Source organism: Anneissia japonica, unplaced genomic scaffold, assembly GCF_011630105.1.
Source record: "Anneissia japonica isolate Jap-2015-1 unplaced genomic scaffold, ASM1163010v1 scaffold128_len593404_cov183, whole genome shotgun sequence".
Lineage (NCBI taxonomy): Eukaryota > Metazoa > Echinodermata > Crinoidea > Comatulida > Comatulidae > Anneissia > Anneissia japonica.
The window spans coordinates 81,790-89,827 of NW_022713787.1; the positions used below are offsets into that span (position 1 = coordinate 81,790).

The following is an 8,038-nucleotide window of genomic DNA, read 5'->3' on the forward strand; positions in this document are numbered from 1 at the left end:
ATGTATTTGTTTGGAAAAGAACCCACTCTTTTGTGAAATTAAGAGGGTATCTTTGAATATTTTATCATTGAATGTTAATTCTTGCAAAAAGTAAAATGTAAATGGCAATTTGTTTGATGTTAGATTCCTTTTAATAACTAAGTTATTTAAGATAAAAAAATGCATATATTGAATCAAGAAAATCAGTTTTAATACAGAATTTGATTATTGGGGCCATTTTTACCTACCTGTCATATGGGGCCATTTTTTCCGGGGCCATTTTTTCTGGGGCCTTTATTTCCGGGGCCATTTTTTCCGGGACCATTCTTACCGTACACCATTCGCATCTATCTTAGCATTGTCGGTCGGTCAGTCAGTCCATCTATCGGTCTAGCATGAGTCATGAGTTTTAACATAGTTTTTATTTTTGATGCATCTTTAGAATGCCGTTCTTGTTTCATTGATACCCTTTTTGGATTTAGAACTATAGTATTAGTTACAATATCTAAAAATTAAAATACTGTATGGACATTTAATATATTATATATATATTGAAAGCATCTGTCTACCTACCCATACTGAGACTCTCAAGCAGATTATGGATGTGTGGCTAAAAATATTATTTTATTGGGTTGTAAAAATAAATTTTCAAACTGGCAGTGCAATATATATTCAACCCAAACGATGTACTAGAACTACTCTTTGCACTGTAGTTGACTGTATCTATAATGTGTGTGTGTGATAATTATATTCTAGGTTTTACCATCATCACAAAGTTCAATACAAGCTGAATGACATACCCATTGGGATCCATAAGAATCTTCAACGCTGTGGTTGTTAACATCATCCCACTGTGATCTCAAGCCAACCAAGCGATTAGGCAGGAATCCATTCTCACCCATGATAACAAAGTAAGTAAAGAATCCAGCAGATGCTTGGATCATTCCAATCTGTCCGTAAGAAACACTGATGAGACGCTCATTGACCAGCTTATCTTTCTCAGAATCACGAGGTTGACGTTTCATGATATCACTTTCAGCTTCTTCATATGCAAGTGAAATGGCAGGCCACTGAAAATCACAACACAAAATAAATATGGGTTTGGGACAGTATCCTTACAAAAAGAACTTCAAAAATACTATGAATTTCGACACCATCACATTTGCTGATGACATTATTAGCTTTGGCTGATGGCATCATTTGCTTTGGCTGACAACATTCAGCATTATACTTTTTTTTTTACATCTTGCACTGCTGGACAAACTTTATTATTGAAGGCATCTGCCTACCTACCCATACTGAGACTCTCAAGCAGATTATGGATGTATGGATAAAAATATTATTTTATTGAGTATTATAAAAATAAATTTTTAATCAAAGTATTTTTGCTAAACTAAATTTAACACATGAATTATTATATATATTTTAAAATGTAAATATAAAGATATTCATAAAATGTTCGTATCAGCACTCACCAGATCAGTACCAAGATCAATACAGAGAATGGTGACAGTGCCAAGTGGTAGATATCTCAGGAATGTTGCTTGTCAAGGTATAGGCAATGGACTTCTTCAAATTGTCAAAGATTAGTCTACCTTCTTCTACACCAGTTACAATAGATGCAAAGTTGTCATCAAGAAGAATCATATCAGCTGCCTGCTTACTGACATCACTACCAGCAATACCCATAGCAACGCCTACAGAAAATAATAATAACAATAATAAATAATAATAATATATTTTTCATCAATTGCCATTTTGAGCATTTTTGGAGGGCCATAACTTCAAAAATAATCATAGAAAACATCTAATTTTCACCAATCTGGTAGATCACATACGGTTTTATGTGTCTATTTTTTTTGGGGACACTCTGCAATGTGGTTTTTAAAATAACGGCTCACGAGTATGGTCCCTCTGCATTTTTTGGCAATTTTTCTCAAATGTCTCAAAAATGTGCAAAATCGGCACTTTTTCAACGGCCTATATCTTCTTAACCATTGCATCAATCCACTTACTTTTTTTTGCATTACAAAGAATGGTATATATATATGGCCAGGGTCTACCTCAAATGTATTATAATAACATACTTAAATTAAATAAGATAAATCCCTAAAATAAAAATATCGCCAAAACATTTTAAAATGCAAAATCGGCAATGTTTGAAAAGTAATAAAAATGGTGTAAAAATTGTATATGTTGTAACCTTTTGTCATTTATGTTATTTTTTGTTAATGTTTTACTATTTAAAGACTCACATAAATTAAATCAGTCAAATCAAGCTACATTAAAATTGGTTCAAAATTAGAAAATAAACAAGCATAATTTTCAATTTTGCTTGAAATATGTCACATCCATCACAGGAGAAAGAACGTAACTCGCTTGGTATCGATGTGTTCATCCGCCGCAAAAATCAATTTTAAGTGACAAGAATCGTATTTTTAAACTTTTTTCGTGATCAAAGTCTAACGGATTTGGTATGAAATTAAAGCTAAATTATATTTTGTTTCGTAAACCATTATTTATTTATTGATTGTACGTGGATATTAAGCGATAACACGTTTTATACGGTAAACTGAGAAAGTAATTCTGTTCTATTTTCTCTATGGTGTGTGCGACGAACTGTACCTATCTACACTGTATAACCATAGAGAAAATAGAACTATGGTATAACAGGGTTAACTCAACTGGAAGGAATGAACTTAAAATGGCGGCTACAGCGAAGAAAAGTGATACTGTGAGTTATTTTTATAATATTGGTTGTTTTGTTTAAAGTTATATGTGTATCCAGCTAGGCCTATAAAAACACTCTGTAAAGGTTGCAAGAGCAGCAAATAGAAGATTGGGTCTGATCAAAAGAGCATTTAAATTTCTTGATGGTAATGGTTATTTGCGTCTCTATAAGTCAATGATTCGTCCTGTGATAGAGTATGGTAGTTGTGTCTGTAATTCAAAATATAAAAAAGATTCTGATTTATTAGAGAAGGTCCAACAACGCTCCACCAGATTGATTAGAAGTCTGAGTGACAAAGCTTATGTGGAGAGACTTAAGGCTCTTAATTTGCCAACTTTGTTATTTAGAAAAAAACGAGCAGATTTCATTCAGATTTTTCAAGGTATTGATCTTTTGGACCCTGAGCGCTTGTTTACAAGATCAGATTATTCTATAACCAGAGGCCATGTATATAAGTTGTATAAACAGAAATTTAAACTTAATGTTAGGAAAAAGGCATTCGTTGTTCGAGTTACTGACTCCCTTCCTAGTAATGTGGTAAATCAGAGTTCAGTAAATCTTTTTAAAGCGGGCTTAGAGAAAGTCTGGTCTGGCCACCACCTTAAATTTTGCCCGTATATGACCGAAGAGGACTCGATAATGATTGAGGGACAAATGAGCTTTGATCTCTAAGTCTCGAAGATTCAAGGTAAATTCAAGGTAAATTCAAAGAGTGAGAGAATGATGAAGAGGCCTCAGGCCTAGGCTAGTAAGAGCCCTAGTAGTAGTAGTAGGCCTAGGCCTAGCTGGCTTTAGTAGTAACCTGTAACATTGTGACTCATTTTGTGTAAGTGCCCTTGTCGATAGGCGCTTATGTGCAGGAATAATAGTAATTTTTTAGTTTTATTTATTTAGCATCCACTCATAACAATATAAAACAACAAAAAATTAATATAAAAAGAAAATTGCCTGTTTGAAAGAATAAATGTACTACTCATTGCAATATTAATTTACAATCATAGAATAATTCTTATTTTGATATTGCTGTGATTATTATTGATTTAATGATAAATTATGACATCATTGACAGGGGGACATGAAAGTGACGGTGGAGCCTTCTGCCAAGAAGGACAAGAAGGGGAAGAAGGGGAAGAAGGCAGATATAGATGATCTTAAGAAAGAATTGGAGTTGGTAGGTTTGCATTACTTATAACAAATAATCAATTGCTAAATTATTTCATATGTACAATAAACTACATTTATTTCAGATAGCAAAAAGCTTGGGTCTATATTGTACATTACATCATAACATTATTGCTTATTTTTGCTGAAATCTACCTTCATCTCAGCCTACTACTGCATTATGAATAAGCATGTCCATATATGGTAATGAATGCAAGAAAGAATGTGATTGGATATCATAGCATTATCTTATCCTGTTTGAATGATTTATAAGTTTAATTAGCAATGGCTTTGAAATGCAAAGAGTTGTTCTATTCACATTGAAAAAAATGAATGTGCCTACTGCTGATTTCTGGTTGTCTCCTTAGAATGTATTGCTAAAAAAAATATAATTATTAATATTAATAATGATGAAGTCTTGTACATACAGTAAGTTAATTAAAAATGATATCTTAAGTATAAATAAAATGATATCTTAAGTATAAAGAAATATGTTGTTTCCATAGGATGAACATAAAGTACCAATTGAAGAGCTCTTTGAAAGATTGACCACAAATCCTGAGACTGTGAGTACTCAATAACTTGGCTTAAATTTACTTTCGTGGTATCATTTTATGATTCTGATGCTGAGATAATGATGTCATTGAATGCTTGTTTTTTAATATGTTCATGTCAACCAAATGGTTAATTAGTTGGTAACATTAATGATGAATATGGTAGGAGTGATGTTTTGCCCTACCTGACGTGTTACCGTACCGAATACTCAGTACGTCCCCAAATACTAGCGAAAAAAATTCTCAAATGATTCAGGTGGGAATCAAACCCACGACCTCCAGGTATCTAGCCTGATGTCTTAACCACTAGACCACTGAGCTTGCGCTTGGTGACTAGTGATGAATCCAATTCCCTAGTAGCAGCGGGTAGTGCAAATCACTTGCAAATTTTTTGCTAGTATTTGGGGACGTACTGAGTATTCGGTACGATAACATGTCAGGTTGGGCAAAACATCACTCCTGTGATATTTCCTGACGCAAATTCATATCTTTATAGCATGACAATATGGTTGTTGATGATGATAATATTGAATATTTGATAGTGTTGTTGATAGAGCATTGAAGGCGCATTCTCCGGTAAAGTGTTCATGTTTGGTCTCAAAAATGTTAAAATATCAACTACTAATAACTCATGACAAACTTTCAAAATTATAAACTTTAATAGTTGCACAACACGAAACAATGCATGGGCGATTCTTAACAATACCCGATTTTTGAGAAAAAGCATTTAAAAATTGACACTTTTTAGCTGTCTTTAATAAACTAACAGATACGTTACCACAAGTTTATCTCTTTAAAATAGTTGGTTTCAGATCATTGGATATGAATGCAAGTTTTAGTGATGTGCAGTCACTTTAAGGACGTTTTTGTAATTACATTAATGGTCAAACAAGAAAAAACCCACATTTTCTATTCATAATGACCACTGTCAACAGTTTTTGTCTCTGGATTGGAAGAGTCGAATTAACAGCAGTTGCTATATATAACCCAGAAGGTTGTCATTTTGGATTTATTTTCCATACAAACACACACTCGGACATTATCATCCCGATGAAAAGATAAGAATCAGAAATAATTCTACTGGAATATACATATTATGATCCAAAGTTAGGAACATGTATGGTAACGTATCTGTCAAATCATCAATAAACAGGTACACGATAATCAGCTTGTCGTTTACATTAATTTTCCAGAGATGAAGGGTCATTTAATTTCTTCCTCTCTTTGTACGCCTTTTGTATTTCCGCACGCGTTTTCCTCATTTTTCTGAAGAAAGAGAGAGGGAAAGAGAAAAGAAATTTGTTAAGATTTTTATAAAAAAAAAACAAACAAACAAAACAAAAAACAACAACAAAAAAAACCGTATGTGAATATCTAAAGTAATCACCGCAAATATTTTTGTAATATTCATTTTACTTCATTTGTATTGCATTCAGATTACTTCTTCAAAATTAATTTCTGCTACTTTTAAACTGAACAAACTTTTTGATTATGATAATCAACAACTTGATGAGCCCTGCTGTATATCCATATTATTTGCAATTCGTGTACGCTAAAAAATCTGCCATCATGGCTAAAGAAATTGAGGGCGCTCCTCAACACCGTATCAACGTAAATCGTTGAATATACTTTTTATCATACTGGTTTGGAACTCAAACTTTCCGAAGTGCCACCATACACAGCTGTATTGCCGTCACAATGTATTGCAAATGAAAGAATAATGTTATAACAGATACGTTACCGAGCCATCCGCTCAGTTTCACAGTTGGTAAAAGCTTGGCTCTTACCACTCCCCCTTTTCAACTCCCCCATTAAATCATACCCGCTAGTTTCACATTTATATATTATCCTAGTTATGCATTGTAAATGAAAGAACAACATTTTAACAGATACGTTACAAAGCTGATCAGATACGTTACCAGTTTGTCAACGGTCTACTACGTTGTTAATACGTTTACATACTAAACCATATACGAACCATTCATAGCCTGTTGATAGCCTTGCATGTGTATACATAGAATTATGTCTATAAATATGCTCCAAACCTTTTATTTGTGGCCCAATACATTCTAAAATTATTCTGAAATATACTTGATAAACTTACTCACCACTGTGGACAGTGTATTCGACAAAATACCACTAAATATAGCAACGGCTTAGCGCAATAATGTTGTTCGCCATTCAAGGTTGTCGAAAATGTAAGTCGCATGTGAAGAACGCGGGAATTGATGATGCGTAGGTCTCGTTTGCACAATAGTAACGTATCCGTCGTAACGTATTTGTCGTAACGTATCTGGCTGACTCTTTTCTTAATCGAAAGTCTTTGGTCAAAACTGCATACTTACCGACTTAATCTTTACACTCGATCAGGTGACACTTAACATACTAAAGTATGGTATAGAATTGCTCTTCATAATGCACGGCGTTTTTCCAGAGGGCAGTAGAATGTAGGTAACGTATCTGTTGCGACATGAACGTAACACAGGGCTTTTTTGACATACACTTGTACATCAATATTTTAAAGCTACATTTTCATATACCAAATATGTTATGTAACATCCAAGTCAACTTGATTAAACTCATATGGAAACATTCATCTACCTTATTATTTTCGCACGTTAGTACCCATGTGAAAAACGGTAACGTATCTGGTTGCAATATTGGCGACATGCTCTCAAGAAGCTCTTGTAAAATTTCGGTGACTTGATATTGTCAAGTTTTATACTCTATAATTAGGGCCTAATGCAGGCTGTTAAATAGTATGCATTATCTGTGATATGCACTCATATGTAACGAGCAGGGGAACATTATATGGAATTGGCTGGCGACATGGGGAAAAACAAAGATTATGCATTTTCAGCTTTATTATTTTATGATTTCCCGACATGTTACTACCGCTAGCTTCTTATATTTTACTAATATAACTCCCGTGTATAAACTAAACTACTATAATCATTTATAACGGGCCGAACAAGATTGAACAAGGTACACGAATGCAAGCGACACGAAAATGGCAAAGTTGAGCACTTTACCGGAGAACGTTGAAACGTTTTCGGTGAGATTGCTTTGACCGTTTTCAGGAGAATGAGTGTATGAATTACGAATATTGCCATCTTGTAATAATATATTGTTGAATATGTGCTGTGTACATGATGTAAATTTTATCTCCTTGATCCAAAGTGTTTTATCATACTATCATACACATCTTGTGCAGTGATATGTTTTGTATTGCTAAAACAAGAACAAATGCTTCCCGATACGCATTTGTAGCCAATTTCATCCACCTAACTAATTCTCGGGCCAAGATAGTCGTACTGTATGTTTGCGTTCGTTTTTGTACAATTACTGGTGGACGTATGACATGATTATTTTTCAAAATATTTTAAACCTCCAAAAGTCAAATACTAATATAATTAATAATAAATTATAAAATGTATTTCTTCTAAATTTATATTGTACCTTTTGTATATAAATTTAACTTGTTTATATTATGGAATTTAATATTCGGTACAGTGTGCTTTGATTTTAAATGTTTGCCAGTTTTCGAATGCATTTCCTTCTTTTATGTTGAACAATAAAATTATTTCATCATTTAGTATTCAATTTATTCATT

General features: G+C 33.3%; 1 pseudogene; it reads left to right on the forward strand.

Annotated features, from left to right (window-relative positions):
* Nucleotides 1–3,785: 3,785 nt before the first annotated feature.
* LOC117108726 overlaps nucleotides 3,786–8,038 on the forward strand; it is a 14,300-nt pseudogene continuing 10,047 nt past the window's right edge.